Raw genomic sequence first — 20,901 nt, forward strand, 5'->3', positions numbered from 1 at the left:
AAACGAGCCAAGCTTTGACCGAGCTTTGACCGAGCCGATCTCGAGTAGCTCGCGAGCTGTCTCGGCTCGTTAACACCCCTAGGTTCGACCCTGTTACCACTAGCCTAGGTTAGTTTTAATAGGAAATTATAAATCTTATTTTTGGTACTCACAACGACGGGTATCACTAGTCGAGACCTTGAAGATTCAAAAGGTTGAAATCCCCAAAGAACTCATTGTAGATAGGATTCTACACTCCTTATCCAAGGTCAAAGCGTATGTTCAATTCCGGGTGAATTTTAACATGCAAGATAAGAACGTGTCTCTTGAAGAGTTGCACAAGCTACTTGTGCAAGCCGAAAGAGACATGGGGTTAAATGTCAACCCACCCAAGGATGTGCTTAACATTAGCACCAAAAGAAAGGGGAAATTCAAGAAGAATGGGAAGAAGGGTAAGAAGCAAGCTCCCACTTTCACCAAAGCTAAGACTTATGAAGCTAGCACTTCCAAAATCAAGAAGGGTCCTCTTGATAAATGTCATTATTGTAATGGTATTGGACATTGGAAAAGAAATTGTTCCAAATACCTTGGTGATATTAAGGCTGGAAAGATCACTCCAGTAGGTAAATGACTATCCTTTCTTTTATTTTTCTAATTCAACTATGGTATTGTGATACAAAGTTGTGATAATGTATCCCCTTTTTATTGTAAATAGGGTCTCCACCAAGCAAGGACAAGGGAAAAGAAAAGCAAGCTTGAGAAACCATCGAGAAGCTAGGAATAGCTTCCATGAAGCTTCGCTTTTTATTTTTCTATTTTAATTATGTTTTGGATTTTAGAACCTTTTGATTTCCGTGTTCGACATGGAAATGTATTTTGGATAATTGGTTGTATTTTGGATAATGGTGGCTTGGTTTGCAACCCAAGTCACCCGTTTTATCTTTTTTATCCTTGTTCTAAAATTCGTCTTTACATGCTTGCTCATAGAAACATATGATTATTCACTTAAAGTAATCTAATAGACAACTATAATGATGGGATTCATTATATGACCACAAGCTAAAGACTTGTGTATGATCATTTACAAAGTGATATTGAGTTAATGAACTCTCTTAAAGGAAAGTTAATCACCAAGTACACTTACGAAATCTAAAACTATTAGTCAAACTATAAGAGAGTTCTCCTTATACTTCAAAAATCATTATTTGTGTCTCATATGCTATCTTTGAATCACTAGTGTATTTATTCTAGAGATAGAGTGGGAGAAAAATGAGGACAAAACACCAAGATAAATTTGTGTACTTGTGTAAATGAGATCTACGCAAGGGAGAATGATTTGAATAAAGGTATATCTATTTAAACGGTATACACGAATAGATGAGATCTATGGTCTCGAATAGAACTACATGACAATAGAGACCAAGTGAAGTAATCAAAAGAATATTTTCTCATGATAACTACACGAGGAGACCAAAAGATAGTTTTGGAAGAAAAATGACTAATGTAAAGTCTTAACAAGAGTTTTGACTAGTTTATGATAAATTTTGACCAATAGTTTCAACATTGATATTTACTTCAGAGCCTAAATGAATCAAAGTTACATCCTAGAAAATAAATGAGATTTATGACTAGAAGTTGCAAATATTGATATACCGATATCTTCAATAGCTAAGTTTTAACCACGCTAATGTCATTACTTAACCTCATTATGAAAATAAATTGGTTAAACCTCCTTCCGAAAAGGGTATTTTGAAGAACGTGTATTAGGTATTATTCATATTTAAATAATGACATTACCACGAATCATTATAAAATGAATGAATTGGAGATTAAGATCTCTTTCCATAAGGTTGAGATTGAGACCTTTTCAAAATAGGTATTTTGAAAGGATATGATGGGAACATATATGGTTTCATCTTAACAACTTTGCGAAGCAACATATATTCCAATTCTTGAAATGTTTCGATTGAGTAGTCAATTTCGAAACATGTGGAATTAAGTGGGAGTTTGGAAATTATCATGTGAAGACATGGAATTTAGTGGGAGCAATCATCTTGTAAAAATTTACAACTCACTACTCATTGAGAATGACGAGCTAGTACTTTCTTTCACAAAGAAGTATTTGAGTTTTCAATTCTGGATGAAAATGGACTATGATGAATCCAATTACATCATGAGATGTTGGATAGGTATTGAGACATACACATCGAATCAACGAGAAACGTAGGTTATTCATGTAAATGAAAATGGAATTGCCATTAGCAGTCATGGTCGTTCCTTGAACCTAAGAATAGTTGATGACATGATTAAAGGTTACTAATGTTTCCGCCATTAGAATAATCATGCACATGTCCAAAATAAATCATATGCTCAAGAGCATGATGGATCATTGGGAAGCCATAGAAGAAACGTCATGAATTCTCGAGGAGAATCCGATGAGCGATTTCAGTGTTTGACATAAGACTCTGTTGTGTGTCAAGAGGTTGCACATATTGCAGTGCAAACACATGTAAGGATTTATGAAAATCCTAAGCTTTTCAAGCTAAAAGGAGAAATAGGAAGTTTGGAAAGATACTTAGTTGAATAAGAAGTTACTCAAAACTAATCTTTCCTAATATGCTAGGACTTGTGAGAAGTGCTACGCTAATCATCTTGACAATTGTTGCAAGATACAACAAAACATATACCTAGTGCATTGTGTGTGGGTGGAGTACTTGATCAGTGCAAGTTATATCAATCACCACAAATTCGTTTGTTATGTGATAATCGACAAAGAAGTTCGTTCATGAAAAAGAGCCGAAACCGAGGTTGTGAACCTAGATGTGTACTTGGTAAGGTTCATGCTATGATAGATAACATGAACGTAAAGGAAAATGCGATAAAAAGAAGTTTGAACACATGGACACATGATATGTTAAACTTCTATTGCAATCAACAAGTGTTTACACACTTACGATATGCATCACAAGGTTGAAATATGGTATTGACTACCCGAGTGTGATGTCGACATTTGTCGTTTGAGTTATTATTAACTCACCTTATACTTTGTTACATCCAACGGGTTGTAGAGACAATTGAACCTCGTTTAACTGAACACGGATTAGCATTGTATTTGCCCATAGTTACTTACATGAGGTGACGTCTCGAAGTGACTAGAATGTGATGCGATTGATGGCAAGTTCAAGTGCCATGGATTCAAATGAGAATGACTAGTCGATCACATAGGCAGACTGTTAGGAACATTTTGTCGGGCCTTATGACTGCTTATAGAGTTCTGGCAAATTTATATAGCCTGATCGTGGCGAGAGCTGCTATAGTATTCTAATGAGTCGATTCTTTTGACTAAAGACTATTCACCTAAGATGGCACAGTTTCAGATTAACTTTGATTTGTGTTACTACGACCTTCGTAAATGGGGTCAAATGGGCATATTTTGGGTTATGATGGTCAAGGCTATTCGAAGGGAATGAGTGCGATAGGAATTGTCCACCCCTAGTCAGGGTTATAACAATATCTCAGGGCCACTCGAGGAGTAATGAACTGGAAATGCGTGGCCACGCTCGGAAGATATCTATGATATATAAATCCGGTCAATCAATTATTCTCCTGATCGAGGAAACCACTCTTGATATGATCACTTGCAAGTACGACCTGAAAGACACCTTGTATTGAGTGGGAGATAGTAATAGGACAAGAGAATTGGTGACGCACACTTGTCGAGGACAAGTGGGAGATTGTTGGAATATGTGTCCTCCGACAATAATGCGATCACAACTGTTGATCATGATGATCACATGTTTAAGTCTCATTTTAAAGAATACAATTGGGAAGTAATATTTTGTTGTCAACTGGTCCACACATATCGGTAATGATTGGCTGGCTAGAGTTTGACATTACTGTCGTGCGACGGTGGTGACCAGTTGATCCCCTTAGGTCATACCTAAAGGGTAACACTCTTAATTGATCAATTAATTGATCGTATGACGATACGGGTTAATTAAAATTGACGGACGATTTTGGAAGTAATATTTACGTGTCTCATTGTAATTTGATAAGATACGGTCTAAGTAATCGAATTGTTTTATTACTTAGATGAAATTATTGTTTAAGGAAACAATTGCATTTGAATGAATAAATTATTATAAATACAAGATGTTGTGATTTATAATTGGTAAAATATTTTGGCACAAGTAATTATGAATTACTAAGTCGATTTTTGTATATGACGTATTTTTATTAATGCGTTGATTTTTAATATATTAAAAATACATAACAATTTTATGTGACATATGACATGTGACATATGACAAATTGACAAAGATAAAATGGAGTCCATTTTATCCATGTAAACTGAAATAATGGGGAGTATTAGAAAATTATTATGTTTATTTAGTGAGTGCTAAGCATAATGATTTACCTAAAACTAGTCATTCAAACCTAGTGGTCATTGTGAAGAACACTTTGTTCATGCATTGGGCATCAAAACCTCCCCCCCCCCCCCCCCCCTCCACCCGGTTTTGTGATGAGAAAAACCATGGGTTTTTCTTATTACTTTACTTAATATACACTATCAAATAGTCTAGTGTGTCATTCATTCCATTTCATCTAAAATTAGAATTTTAGAAAGATAAAATCTTCCTTCTCCTCCCTCTCTCTTAACCGAAATAATAGAGAGACCAAATAATATTTTGGGTCATTTTTACATAAAATTACTATTGTTCTAGTAATAATAATATTAATTTTATTAAGTTGTTATCTTGGGTATAAAACCTTGGGAGGGATTCTCTTCTTGAATTCTTGTTCATCCATTAAGAAGAGCTCAAGAACAAGAGAGTAGGAGAACTCTCTTGTGCCCATATAAACCGAAATCCTCAATGTAAGAATAAAGATTTCTTCCTTATTTTAGTTATAGTTTGCATGCATAAGATCATCTTTTAATTTTATGAGTAAATTAAAATTATAACATTATGAATATGTTGAGTAAAGAGATATAGATTTATAACATTTTCGTCAGGATTTCAAAACTCTGACGGCTTACTGATGCTAATTCCGTCAAAACCCTAATCTAGGATGGGCCAGAAAGTCAACATTTTGTTGACCTTTCTGACGGAAAAACCGTCAGGAAATTGGAATTCCTTACGGAAAATCCGTCAGGAAAGTCAGCAGAGTGTTGACTTTCCTGACGGAATTTCCGTCAGGATTTTCTAAAAGTCTAACGGTTTTTCCGTCAGAAAAGTCAACAAAATGTTGACTTTCCTGATGGATTTTCTGTCAAGAATATTATAGGCAGTGGCTGGAAACACCAGCTTGCTTCCCAGCCACAATGGGGAATTTGGATTGTTTTACACACCAAACCTGCAAAAAACCATATACAACCGTCGACCGCCAAGCGGGAATCCATTTTCATGTCGACCGTAGGTGCGGGAATCAAGAGTAGACAACGAAATTATCGATAGAAAAACGAACACGATTTGAAGAACGAAGTTGTTACATAGAAACTAAAGGTAAAATTTGTACATGTCACATATAACAATGTCTTTTACATACCAACTAAAATACTAATACACAATCATAAGTTTCTAACCTAAGATAACCTTAACATACTAACATAAGATAAAGACTAACATAATAACATAGACGACCAACCTAGAGGCTCAACTTTTTCACTACCAAAGCCATGCCCGTCATCCGCATTGTCGTCTCTACGAAAAGGGCGGGGGAAACCTGAGCACGAGAGAGGGGGTTAAGATTGCCGAATCTCAGCCAAAGCTTTTTCCATGGCTGCCATCTGCTCAGCTTGGAGACGGATTGTTTCTTGAGTGGTGCGCATTTGTTCCTCAAGAGTTTGTCGTGCGACTCGCTCATGGTTCATTTCGGTGGCAAATTGAGAAACCATGCTAGGAGTGTAAGAGAATGATCGACGAGCACCTTCGTTACATGGACGTTCAAACCAAACTTTAGCCCCTACATCTCCGTTCCCGAATATTCTGCCACGATTGTCAAAACCATTGATAGTGGTGTAGAACGAACGGTACTCGTCTGGAGCCTCTCCAGTGGGCATTGGTCGACTCATATCTTCCTTATAAATGGCCTAAAAGAACAACAAATAAGGAAAAAATGATGTTATATTTAAAAATGAGGAAAATACAATAAATATTAACATTTAAAATTAGAGAAATACAATAAATATTAACTTACGTCGGTCTTAGCTGCTCGAAGATTAACCCACTCCCCCTTCTTATTTTTCTTGGTCTTCTCAAACAACTTGTAGGGTGTGGCCGACTCACCCTGAAAGTTGCATAAAAACATAAATTGATTATATTCGGCAATCAGTAATTCTAACCAATCTGTGAAAATAATAAATACAATACTTACCAATTCCTTGGAAGCATAGGAGAAAATCTTACGGCCTAGAGTATGGGTGCCTAATGCTTTCCCGTCTTTAGCACTCGACTTTCTATTTGCCGTGTTTATTTTAGAAATTTTGGCAAATTCAGGATCTTTTTCTTCTCTAGACTTGAGATTCACCCACCAAGTGCCGGGGACCCAATCGGGTTTTTTCTTTGAATATTTGAGTCCATTAAGAAGCTTGGTAATCCGCCTCGTGACCGCCTTTTGCCATTCATGCTTAGTGTCGTAGCCTTCATCGAAGGACGTCACATGTTTCTATTTCAAAAACAAGTGTTTAATTGGTAATAGAAGAGATGACTTTAATTACAAAAATAAAAAAAAATTTATTAACGTAAAGTAAATAATAGGTAACTTTCAAATTACCCTAAACCAATTCCACATCTTCAAGCGTTGTGCGTGGCTCGCCTCACTCCATTTGGTGAATTACTCATCATCTGAAATGTTATTAGTGAACAACCAACTGACATATGATTTAACAGACTTGTCACTCCACCTGAAAATTAAAACATACATAGATATTGGAAATTCAAATAAAATTATTTGAACGATATATTTTTCATAAAGGTAAAAATAAAGTATTAGAATACTTACCATTGACCACCTTCTTGCTCTTGTGAGAGAATGATCTACATGTTCTCTTGTGCCGGTGCTATGTTCTGAACATCCTCGTCATCATCATTAGCCTCTTCGTGCTCCACGTCACGGCGACCTCCCCTACTACCGCTCCCTATCATCCTTCAAATGAAACCTGCCATATACTAATTATAAACAATTCAAATTGTCAGTCCAATAAAATCGTTAGTACAAATTGTTAGTCCAAAAAAATGGATTGTCATGAACACTAACTATGAACAATGCAATCAAACAAACTCCTTACAAGTGCTTCAAATTTGATTGAATGATTAAAATTCATACATAAAAATGATTTTATTAAAATTCATACATTAACATTGTAGAATTACAATAACTCCCATCACTCATCACTATCACTACGAATCAAAAGAGGTTCATCATCTGAAAAAAGCATTCCAACTTCTTCCTCTTCTTCCCCATTTTCCTCTATTCTATTTTCTTCAACTTCAACTTCATTATCCTCTTCTTCTCCGACATCCCCGTCATATTCCATTTCACCCATTTCCACAACCACTTCATATTTTTCTTCACTTTGTGACTCTTCCACCAAAATTGGTGAAAATGAGTGATCATTGACAACCACATCCTCTTCGAAGACAATTTCGTCAACAGGAGCATCAACACCTGATCTTGCCCTGATTTTAAAAATCGCGGACCATTGATTACCGTTCTTAGTGGTTGGATAAGGAGCATAACAAACTTGATCGACTTGAAAAGTTTCCACGAATGGGTTATGTCCATGAAATTTCTTTTTTCTCATTTACATCTTCAAGTCCGTATACCTTATGGATATTAAGTCCTTGTTGGGAATTATTAAACCAATCACATTTAAACAATATCACCCTATAAACCCTTTCCTCGGTATAATAAGAAAGCTCAATTACTTCATTTAGGGTTCCATAGTAGTCCAACCCTTCTGTAGAATTCACACAAACCCCATTACTTGAGGTAGCTTTCGAAAGATCAACTCCCTCCTTATAAGCTCGAAATTTATAGCCATTGATAAAATATCGTCTCCATGTCTTCACCTTGCTACTAGGACCTAATGTTAGAATTATTATTAAAGGGTCCTTTAATCTATAAGACTATCAATAAAACAATATGTTAATTAAGGTGTTATATATATTATTCTCCATAACTAAAGATATGGACAAATAAAACAAATGCATTGGTATATGAGTATGAAGCAAACGTATTACTTACTTCATTTCGAAACCATTTCGGATAACTTTTGTTATGTTTGCTCCAAACATCATCAGAGGACGTGACATCAGGAAATGTGAGTTTGATATGTGTCTCAAATTTCCTATATGTACCAAAAAAATGTTTTAATTATGTATTACCTAAAATTTTGATCTAATCTGATAATTAAAAATGTATTGAGTAACGACGAAGTAATAACTTACTTTTCATGAGACTCTAAAAATTTCCCACAATTCCTTAGCACATAAAAATGAGCTTCTTCATACTCTTTCTCACCCAAGTACCTCTGAATACATTTCCCGGTTGTAGTTCCCATGTCAGCATTGAATAACTCGGGTAATTTTATTGAATCCAGGCCGTCATCGGAATTCACACCAACATCTAAGTCTATCGCTTTTATGTCAATATGACTTGAAATATAGGGAACAGAAATTTGCAATTTCCTCTAACAAAAAAGAATTGCATATGGAACCCTCCACCCGAGCTTTGTTGCCAATCTTTCTTTTTATATGATTAAGAAATCTCTCAAATGGATACATCCATCGATATTGAACAGGTCCTCCAACCTTGGGCTTCATAAGGTAAGTGAATAGGCAAATGCTCCATGGAATTGAAGAAAGACGGGGGAAATATCTTCTCTAACTTGCATATTATGTCCGCAATGTTATTCTCTAGACGTTCCATAGAATCAACTCTAATCGTAGAAGTACACAGGTCTCTAAAAAAATGGCTTATCTCAGTTATTGCATTCAAAGAACCAGTCGAGAGAAACTCTCTCAAGGCAACAGGGAGTAGCCGTTCCATAAAGACATGACAATCATGACTTTTCATGGAATGCAACACCATATTTTATGGTCAACACACTGACTCAAATCTGAAGCATAACAATCCGGGAATTTAAAATTAGCAACCCATTCACATAGAGCCTTTTTCTCCGCAGTTTCTAAAACAAACCTAGATGATATGGGCTGTTTATAACAAAGTTCATTAAAGTCAAATTTATCCTTAGGGCCAAATTTAGTTTTACCTGGTATATCCATCATCGTGTTGATAATCTGTTCAAAAATATTTTTCTCAATGTGCATAACGTCTAAGTTGTGTCGAATTAACAACGTTTTCCAGTAAGGAAGTTCCCAAAATATTCTTTGTTTCCACCAACCTTCATTCTTGTCTTTCAATTTTTTTCAATTCTTGATCAGAAGCATCAACTATATTTGGCAAATCTTTTACGGAATCCTACACTTCATCACGCGTTAATTTCGACGCGGCTATGCGATACTCAGTTTTTCTGTTCTTTAGAAAATGCTTACAATTGTTGCGGAAAGGATGATCAGATCTTAAGAACTCACGGTGACAATCGAACCAACACACCTTTTGCTATTTTTAAACCAAAAAGATCTATGTTCTTTTTCTTGACAGTAAGAACAAGCACGGTACCCATTTGTGGACCAACCGAAAAGCATGCCATATGCCGGGAAATCATTGATCGTCCACATTAATGCAGCCTTTAATTGAACATTTTGTTTCTTAGAAACATCGAAGGTGTACACGCCGGTTTCCCAAAGTTCTTTCAACTCTTTGATCAACGGTTGCAGGTACACATCCAATTTTGTCTTAGAGTTCTTAGGACATGGAACAAGTACAGATAAGAACATAAATTGTTGCTTCATGCATAACCAAGGAGGTAAGTTGTACGGAGTGACGATCACGGGCCAACATGAGTAATTCTTCCCAAATTGCCCATAAGGGTTAAATCCATCTGTACACAAACCAAGCTGGACATTACGAGGCTCACTTACAAATTCTGGATGCTCTCTATCAAAATGTTTCCGCGCTTCTCCATCACTTAGGTGTGCCATTGTCTCCCTTTCTCTTAATCGAGAGTTTCTATAATGCCAATTCATCTCACCTACTATGTGCTTGGTTGCATATAATCGTTGTAACCTTGGTGCAAGCGGGAAATAAGTTAACAGTTTACAAGGAATTTGCCTCCCACCTGAATTTTTTGTATTTTTATTCCGAGATGCATGACACTTTGTACATTCCTCAAGATTAGCATTTTCCTCCCAGAAAAGCATGCATCCAGTAGGACATGCATCAATCTTCCCGTGGGGTAGTTGGAGTCCCTTAAGCACATTCTTAATCTCATTAAAATTGGGCGCCATTTCATTATTCTTTGGAATAATGTCACCTATGAACGACACAAACCCATTCGCGCATCTAAGAGATATGTTATTCTCACATTTGAGTGCTACCAACCTAGCTGCCGCTTGCAACAAACTCATATTACTTCCCTCATACACTGGTTGTTTGGCTTTTTCTAGCATTTTATAGAAGGAATAAACTAGGGGGTTTGGGGTTTCATAACGCACTTCTTCATTGCTAAGGTCGTCGGGATTGAGTTGCTCCTCCAATTTTTCTTCAACATTATCACTTAATGCATTTTCCACGAGCTCCCGGTAAGGATTCTCTCTAACTACGATACCAGTTGAACTTCCTTTGGTAGTCATTTCTTCACCGTGATACGTCCATACATAGTAATTATCGGCAAAACCATTCGACCAAAGATGATCTTGAACTTCTTTCTTCCCCTTAAAAGCTCTGTTATTGCATTTCTTACATGGACACCTCATTTCACCAAAATTCTTATACATACTACTTTGTTCCATGAATTCAATAAACTCCTTCACCCCCTTTGCAAATTGACGCTTGGGTTTCTTTTTTTTTTGTCTTATCTTTCATACATCCATTATCGTTCTAATCTTTTCATGTTTTTATATATCTACAATTCAATTTGTTTGTATATATGTCATAAAAAACAATAAGAACCAAGAATAATACTCAATAAACATTATCACCAACAAATAACTATTGTCAACAAGCAATATTTCTTTTTTTGAATTGGGTCCTTATCACTCCAACCTAAACCCATCAATGTACGTTTAAACTCACTAGTAAACACACACTTGTAATTTATTAATGAGGAAAAAATTCGGCAGCAATTCCCCCCTGTTCTCCAAATACACAATGTAGAATAAATAATTACTCCACATATGCATTCAGAGAACATTAAAGGAATTGTCACCGAGCTCTTTCCTTATTAACAAATCACAAGTACATGTTTACTACCTAAGTGACTTGAAACGTACAAAGACAGTCTCAAAACGGGGACTATTCAAGAATTACTCCTAATGAATAATTTTTGAACGGGTACTAAGTCAATATGAACATTAATTTCAATAATACTAAAAAAAACATACAAAAATGACTACTTTCCTAATAATGTCAATTAACAAAAACTAAGTAACATGACTAATTTTTCATATTAAATATCTAATCTAATTAACATTAAGTCAAATTATCATTTTAAAAACAATAACATTTCACAAAATTTAATACTTCACGAAAATTTTAGCAATATGATTAACACTTGACAAAATTTTCACAACACAACATACATTTAAATAAAATGGCTTCTATCCTAATTCAACATGCATCAACACCAACTACTACTAATTAAGCTAATTAAAAAAAAAATTAATTAAAAGGAGATTAAAAAATACCTAATTAACTTCACTAATAATTAAAAAGAAAGGATGAGAAACAAGGTGGAGAGCAGCAGTGGGTGGCCGACGGTGGTGGACGGCGACGGACGGCAACGGTGGAGGGCGACAACAACCTATACAAAGAAAAACAGTAAAGAGAAGACAAGGAAAAGGAAAAGCAAAAGAAAAAGGAAAAAGAAGAGAGAAAGGACATACCTGGGGCGGAGATGGCGGTGGTCGGAAGAAGAGAAGGGTGGTGGTGGTTGTGGTGGTGTTGGATTTGGATTTGGGGGAAAAATTGAATTAGGGAAAAAACTTGTGCGATGGAAGAATGACGGGTTGTTCCCGTGTTTTTTTTTTACTTAATAATACTCCTAACAAAATTTCCGTCAGGAAAGTCGATATTCTATTGACTTTCCTGACGAAAATTCCGTCAGGAGTGTTAAAAAACACGGGATCCTGACGGTTATTCCGCCAGGACTTTCCTTTCAATTATTGGCTTCTGTCCAATAATTGAAAGGAAAGTCCCGACAGAATAACCGTCAGGAACCCTTGTTTTTAAATACTCCTGACGGAATTTCCGTTAGGAAAATCAATATTCTATTTACTTTCCTAATGGAAATTCCGTAAGGAGTATTCAAAAACAAGGGTTCTGACAGTTATTCCGTCAGACTTTCCTTTCAATTATTGGACAAAAGCCAATAATTGAAAGGAAAGTCCTGACGGTTTGTCCGTCAGGATCTTATGTTATCTGACGAGATTTCCGTCAGGAGTACTGAATATCTGACGGAGATTCCGTCAGGATGGATTACCACCGTTGCTTTTTTAAGCGCGCCAGTAACCTGTGACGAATTCTCATGCGATTTCCGTCAGTATTGAATTACTGACGGAAATCCCGTCACTATTTCGTTAGTTTCCCTAATTATCTGACGGTTTTAAATTCCGTCAGAATTTCCGTCAGTTTCCCGCATTATTTATGTAGTGATATAGCTGTGCATAGAGAATGCACACTCTTCCTACTTAACGCATCAGCAACCACATTTGCTTTCCCTTCATGGTATATGATATCCATGTCATAATCCCCGATAAGCTCCATCCACCTCCTCTGTCTCATGTTCAGCTCCTTTTGAGTAAAGATGTACTTTAAACTCTTGTGATCGGAAAACACCATAAAGGTCGCCCCATAAAGATGGTGCCTCCAAATATTGAGACCAAAGACAACGATATTACCAGTAAGAAAAAGAGAAAAAAAATAACAGTTACTCTCTATTAGATTATTGTTAGAATTTCATCTCTGTATTGTGATGAAGATTGGAACTTCAACTTTCGTTCTTCCTTTCATTGCAATTAGACTAAGTTCTATTTAATCTCTCTTCTTTTTACTATTTCAATTATGTTTATCATTGTTATAATCATGAGTAGTGAGTAATTATTTTTTCTAGAGTTCGGTTGAACTTTAATATGAATTAATCAGCGCAATTTCTAGTTATGCCTTGTTGAATTATCAAATTCGATTTGGCAATGTTATGCTTAATTGTTGATTTTGTTAGATTGAATGCATAGAATTGATTCTAGGGTTAAATTGCTATGAGAATTGGGTTTTCCCTTATGAATTGATTCTAAAGTTTGTATCTTGCTTGATTGATTTTTACTCAGTTTAAACTACAACGATAGTTGAGTTTATTCTTAGAGAACTTTGATAAGTTTGGATCTTTCCCATGAAAATAGGGTTAAGTGATAATCGGGACATGTTAATATCGATTCTTAATACATCTGATTATGTTGTATAAGCCATGAGAATAGAATTTACAGCAAGTTGGGTAGACTTTTTATATCGTGAAAACGGAATAATTAGTAATAGGTTCAATAGGATATTAGTCTCATCGGAAATGATAATTTGACAAGGTATGCAGTTCGTTCATGGTTAGGCGTTGATTGATTCATGTTAATGGTGATACCATTGCTCTAGAACCTTTCTTTTATTGTTTATCACATTTAAGATTTTATAGCATTCAGTATTAAATTTGTTAGATTAGTTATTCAATTAGACAATTCTTATTCGACGTAGATGACTTATAGTCGGAAATTAACTAGTAATTAATTAATCACCTCCCTGAGATCGACCCGTATGCTACAATACCCGTACGCGTGCGGTTCTTTAAAATAAAACGTAACAAGTTTTTGGCGCCGTTGCCGGGGAAGTAACGGATTAATATTAGTTTAGTTTACGATTTGTTATACTGCTTCATTAGTTATTTTCAATTTAATCATTGTTTTGGATTTCTGTTGCAAGTATTGACAATTCTGATAGTTGTATGCGCAGACGAGATTTTCCGCCAGCTTATCCCATTGATCCTGAGATCGAAGCAACTGCAAGGAAACGTAACGCTGCAAAAAAGAAGAATAATCAAAAGCAAAAATCCGAAACCAGTAATAGTACTACTGTCCAACGGGAACTTACACCCGAATTTGACGCTGTAATTCACGATATTCCAATGGCATCAACGATTCTTGAAGATAGTGCTCCAAAAGTTGTGCTCAACTCGAGCATTAAGAGGCCAGCAATCGCCGCCAATAATTTTGAACTGAAAACCTCTTTCATCCAATTCATACAGCAAGACCAGTTTAGTGGGTCTCCGACCGAGAACCCAAATGAACATTTGAACATATTACTTGAAAATTGTGATAATGTGAAAATTAATGGGGTGACAGACGAAGCTATTCACCTGAGACTCTTCCCTCATTCACTACGAGGTCGGGCCAAGGAATGATTGAGGAGTTGTGAGCCTGATTCTTTTGATTCTTGGGAGACACTATCAACTGCTTTTCTCCAAAAATTCTTCCCACCAGGCAAAACAGCGAAGCTCCGTAATGATATCACAGGCTTTGTTCAAATGGAACATGAATTCCTCTATGAAGCCTGGGAACGATTCAAGGACCTCCAACGTCAATGTCCACATCACGGAATCCCTTCATATCAACTTATAATGACTTTTTACAATGCAATCAAACCAGAATTTCAGATTGGTTTGAATGCTTCAGCTAGTGGTCGTATCGACGGTGTTTCTTGGGCAAAAGCTAAGGATCTTATTGAAAATATGGCAGCCACTACTTATACATGGGGTGCTGATTGTCATAATCGAGGAAGCAAAGTGAATAATGATACAGTTCATAATATGAATGCAAAGATTGACGAGCTCTCTGAACAAGTTGCTTTATTAAAAACAGGCCAGTCTAGTTCCTCTATGCAAGTGTGCCAATTCTGTGGTGTAGAAGGACATGGTTCCAGCGATTGTGAAAATGTTCCAATGTCGGAGCAAGTGAATGCTATGAATGGTCGGCAACCTTTCGACCCATATTCCAATACCTACAATCCAGGTTGGGCGCACCATCCTAGCTTATCATACGGTAACCAGCAAGCTCAAACCAATTCCCAATCACAAAATAGGTCCTTCAACCAGCCACCCGGATTCCAGCCAAGAATGTATCCACACAATCAGCCCAGACCACCTTACCAAGAACCAAAACCAAATTTCACACAACAAGCACAACCACCTCCCAAGTCCAACATGGATATAGTCATGGAATTTCTAGCTTCTCAAGCTAAGCAAAATGAAGTTGTCACGAACTCTTTACAACAAATGTCTTCCCACCAAAAGCACATGGATACCCAATTATCTCAGCTTGCCCAAACAGTCAACAACCTGGCTAAAACTCCTAATCAACTCCCGGGACAGCCAGAGATGAATCCTAAGGGGCATATAAATGCATTGACATTGCGGAATGGCAAGCAATTTCTAGAGATGGTGAAAGTTCCAACAATACCACCAAGTGCTGCAGAAGAAACAATTGAACCTACTGCTGAAAAGGTTCAAGATGATATTGGGGAAGAAAATGTGGAAGAAGGTGAGAAAGAAGGGGATGTCTCAAAAACTACAAGGGTTTATTATCCTCCTATCCCATTTCCTCAACGGTTGGCAAAGGAAAAGCTAGAGCAAAGATATGGCAAGTTTATTGACATATTGAAGAAACTTCATATCAACATACCATTCTTGGAGGCTATTTCTGAAATTCCGTCATATGCTATGTTTCTCAAGGACCTCTTATCGAATAAGAGGAAGCTAATGGAAGAGGACAAACAGATCCCTATTATACTTGGACGACCATTTTTAGCCACTGCGGGTACACTTATTGATGTAAAGGGTGGTAAACTTTCAATGAGCGTGGGTAATGAAAAGGTGGAGTTCAAGCTTCAACATTTAATGGGACAACCATCTTTGAAGGAAGTATGTTATCGGGTTGAGGTTATTGAAAGCTTATTTGAAGAAAGCGCTTTGGTTGATGTATCTACTGACCCGCTACAAAGCTGTCTAATTGGGACCAAAACAGATGACAAGGAAGTGATCTCTTATTCTAGGATGCTTGATTCTTCCCCTTACTATGATCGTGCTTCTCCATTTGAGGTTTTATCAGTTCAGACTACACCCAAGGTATGTCCCTCACCTCCTAAAGTAGAATTAAAACCCCTTCCCTCAAATTTGAAATATGCCTTTTTGGGTGCAAATTCTACATATCCAGTTATTGTTAATGCCACACTTGATGACACTCAACTTGAGAAATTGCTTACTGTTCTTCGTAAATATAGAAGTGTCATCGGGTATACCATTGATGATATCAAGGGAATTAATCCATCTTTTTGTACACACCGTATATTGCTTGAGGATAATCATGCCACCTCTGTTGAATCACAACGACGCCTCAATCCTAACATGAAAGAGGTTGTCAAGAAAGAGGTTTTGAAACTGCTTGATGCTGGCATCATATACCCTATCTCCGATAGTGCGTGGGTGAGCCCGGTTCAAGTGGTTCCGAAAAAAGGTGGCATGACTGTTATCAAGAACAATAAGGATGAGTTGATTTCTACTAGGACGGTCACGGGTTGGCGCATGTGCTTGAAAGGTTGTCAAAGCATTCTTTCTTTTGTTACTTGGATGGTTTTTCTGGTTTTTTCCCAATTCCCATTCATCCAAGTGATCAAGAGAAAACAACATTCACTTGTCCATACGGCACATTTGCTTATCAAAAAATGCCGTTTGGCCTATGTAATGCTCCTGCCACCTTTCAAAGGTGTATGATGGCTATATTTTCAGATTTTGTTGAACACATTATGGAAGTTTTTATGGATGACTTTTCAGTCTATGGCTCGATTTTGACAGAGTTGTTTGCAAAACTCCGACAAAAGTGCTTCACAGGTGTCAAGAGACCCACCTTGTTTTGAATTGGGAGAAGTGTCATTTCATGGTACAAGAAGGGGTAGTTTTAGGACATATTATTTCTAATCGGGGTATTGAGGTTGATAGAGCGAAAGTGGATGTTATCGACGGACTACCACCCCCAACTAATGTAAAAGGGGTGCGTAGCTTTCTCGGTCATGCAGGCTTTTATCGTCGATTTATAAAAGATTTCTCAAAAATAGCCCGCCCACTTACGGAACTATTAGCTAAGGATACCCCTTTTGTGTTTTCTAATGCGTGCCTTGAGGCTTTTCACAGGTTAAAACAGGCACTTACATCAGCACCTATTATCCAGCCACCAGATTGGACCATTCCATTTGAGTTGATGTGCGACGCGAGTGACCATGCTGTTGGGGCTGTATTAGGCCAAAGGAAAGATGGCAAACTTCATGTCATTTATTATGCTAGTAAAACTCTCGATCCAAATTTCAAGCTAATTACACCACAACTGAGAAGGAGTTGTTAGCAATTGTGTTTTCCATTGAGAAATTTCGGTCCTACCTAGTAGGTTCGAAAGTGATAGTGCATACAGATCACGCTGCACTTAAATACTTGTTGAATAAGAAAGACGCTAAGCCTCGTTTGATTCGCTTGATCCTACTACTTCAAGAGTTTGATATAGAGATTAAGGATAAGAAAGGTGCCGAGAATGTAGTGCCTGATCATCTTTCCCGCCTTTTATTGGAGAATGAGTCACAGTTGCCTATTGATGATTCCTTTCTAGATGATCAATTATTTTCTATTGTTGTTTCATCATCTGAAGTGCCATGGTTCGCTGATATAGTGAATTACCTTGCTTGTGGGATTATACCCAAGGGTCTCTCTTCTTATCAGCGCAAGAAATTTTTCAAGGATGCAAAACATTATTATTGGGATGAGCCATTCCTTTACAAGTCTTGTGCTGACGGGATTATTCGACGATGTGTGCCCCATGAAGAATTCACTTCTATTATCTCTCATTGTCATGATATGCCTTGCGGAGGGCATACTAGCACCTCCAAAACTGCTGCGAAAATTCTGCAAAGTGGTTTTTATTGGCCCTCCATTTTTAAAGACGTGAATCAATTTGTGAAATCTTGTGATAGATGTCAACGGACTGGCAATATTTCTAGGAGGAATGATATGCCTTTGAATTTTATTTTAGAGGTTGAATTGTTTGACGTATGGGGAATTGACTTTCAAGGACCATATCCTTCTTCTTATGGCAATATGTATATCCTTGTCGCTGTTGACTATGTTTCAAAGTGGGTAGAAGCCATTGCTACCCCTACTAATGATGCTAAGGTGGTCACCAAGTTCTTTCAAAAGAATATATTTCCTCGCTTCGGTATCCCTAGAGTGTTAATAAGCGACAATGGAACTCATTTCACTGAAAAGAAGTTTGAGGCACTTTTAAAGAAATATGGGGTTCAACATCGTTTCGCCTTGCCATATCATCCTCACACTAGCGGTCAAGTAGAGATATCTAATCGTGAGCTTAAAGAAATTCTTGAGAAAACAGTTGCTAAGTCAAGGAAGGATTGGTCACTTAAATTGGATGATGCGCTTTGGGCTTACCGTACTGCTTTTAAGACTCCAATTGGCATGTCGCCATTCAGGTTAGTCTATGGGAAGGCCTGTCACCTTCCATTTGAACTAGAACATCGTGCATGGTGGGCTGTTAAAGCCCTTAATTATGACTACAAGAGTGCGGGTGAGCGCCGTCTTATGCAACTAAATGAGTTAGATGAGATTCGTCTTGATTCCTATGATAATTCTCGTCTCTACAAAGAAAAGACAAAACAGTGGCATGATAAGCGCATCCAAAGGAGGGAATTCCATGAAGGAGAACTTGTTCTTTTGTATAATTCAAGGCTCAAATTATTTCCGGGCAAGTTACGATCCAAGTGGTCTGGACCATTCCGAGTCACCAAAGTTTTCCCATATGGAGCAGTTGAAGTTTTTACTGAAGAGAAAGGATCATTTAAAGTGAATGGCCAGCGGCTGAAACATTATATTGCCGGCGAACCATTTGATGTGAAAGTTGTCTATAAACTATCTGTCACTCCACCATCTTCTTGATCTCTACAAAGTCAGGCTCGCGACGTTAAACAAGCCCTTCTCGGGAGGCAACCCGTGTTTATTTTATTTTCACTTTATTTACTGATGTTGTATTTTATTTGGTCATTTATTTTTATAGTAATTTTCATGTGTTTGTAGAAAAAAAAGTAATGATATCAGGGGCTCTGTAATTGCTGAACAAGAAGGCGTGTATACATGGTTCGCTATTAGCGGACCCAATACTCTTTCAACTCTCGCTATTAGCGGGCGAACCAGGAACAAGTGGCAAGAAGGAAATCTAACCTCGCTAGCAACGTATGTTTTCGCTAGTAGCGGTTATCGAAGTATACAGGTATGACTTTTTCTTGAAAGAATGGAATAAAAAAGAGATTTTAAAATACAATAAAATAAGTCTTTTGAGAAAATAACATTTCCCGACTCTTTCCCTTCCTTGTTTCCTCATTCCATCTCACCACTCCATACCTAAATCTACTTCTCCTCTCACCCACCACCAGAAACAATATCCACCACCACTCACCTGAGCGCCGCACAAGCACCATCGTGACCACCAACCCAACCACTACACAAAAGACACAAAAAAAATCGCCACTGTCAAAGAAACCCTAATAATTGGGCGTTTTTCAATCCCGGCTGATTTGGACGCAAGGTAGTCTTTGGGTGTTCGGGAACGCAAAAATTGGAGTAATCATTCAACATTTAAGGGTTAATTGAAGGTTTGACTTTGATCTTTAGCTTTATTACGTATCACCTTCACCTTTGATTAGCTTGCCTTTTCCAATTGGTTGCTTATCTTAGGCCACTTAAATGTTGTCGTAAACTCATTATTGCTTTGTGATACTGTGTTGATTGGCTGCTAACTTGTCTAAAAAAAAACAAATTGTGGGAATTCTTGTTGGTTATTCTTTGCAGTACCGAGTACCAAGGGTGTATAGGAGTTTGTGAGGCAGTGAGTTTGCTAATTTGTGAGTTTACGAGTTTGTGAGTTTGTGAACCCGACCTTACACTCCCGAATGGCTAAAAAGAGAAAAACCACTACCACCGCATCTACGTTAACCGCTCCCGTACCAACAGGCCTTGCTTACTTGAAGGGTACTGAGGCAGAAACATTAGCCCGTCTTAATATTCCGTCTCGAAAGGTGCTTGTGACTAAATTCTTTGACGTACCAGCCCTTGAAACCCTTGGTTTACTTGACACAATGAAGGTTCTATTGATGAAAGTGGTATTAGAAAATTTTTTAACTCGCAATGCCCCGACTTACGAAAGGTTCACTCTTGAATTTCTTGCTACATTTCAAACTGGTACAACTGGTCCTAAAGGTGAGAAGTTCATTTCCTTTCGTCTGAACCAAACCCAACGTCAACTTACATACAGTCAATTTAGGGAAATCTTTGGTTTTGTTGGTGAGGGTGTGAAAGATTGGAACCCGTTACGTGGTAACGACTGTGTTATTTTTTGGCAAGCTATTACTGGTCAGCCCTTTGCTTTGAAGGGTGATTTTTCATCTGCCTTTGCTCATCCAGCTTTGAGATTAATTCACCGCGTCTTGGCCATGAGTGTTTTTGGGCAAGGGGGACCTACAAAGATAAATCAATTTGAAATGAGTTGTATGTGGGCTTTCATGCCTGAAGCCACTGTGTTCCCAGATTGGATACAAATATTTCTCGGGGCATGTGAACGTTGTATAAAGAACAAGACCTAAGTTTTGGTCCGGTGGTATGGTCACTTTATTGATGAGACACTTTGGTGTTAAGATTCCTGCAACTGTGGAACCGCT

The 20,901-nt window shown here is 37.4% G+C and overlaps 1 non-coding gene across 1 annotated transcript; it reads right to left on the reverse strand.

The window, feature by feature from the left end:
• Nucleotides 1-14,632: 14,632 nt before the first annotated feature.
• On the reverse strand, nt 14,633-14,739 carry LOC141635673 (small nucleolar RNA R71). Its single transcript, XR_012540343.1, has one exon. It is a non-coding gene; the product is annotated as a small nucleolar RNA R71 (small nucleolar RNA).
• Nucleotides 14,740-20,901: the final 6,162 nt, after the last annotated feature.

The sequence above is a fragment of the Silene latifolia genome, chromosome Y (assembly GCF_048544455.1).
Source record: "Silene latifolia isolate original U9 population chromosome Y, ASM4854445v1, whole genome shotgun sequence".
Classification (NCBI taxonomy): Eukaryota; Viridiplantae; Streptophyta; class Magnoliopsida; order Caryophyllales; family Caryophyllaceae; genus Silene; species Silene latifolia.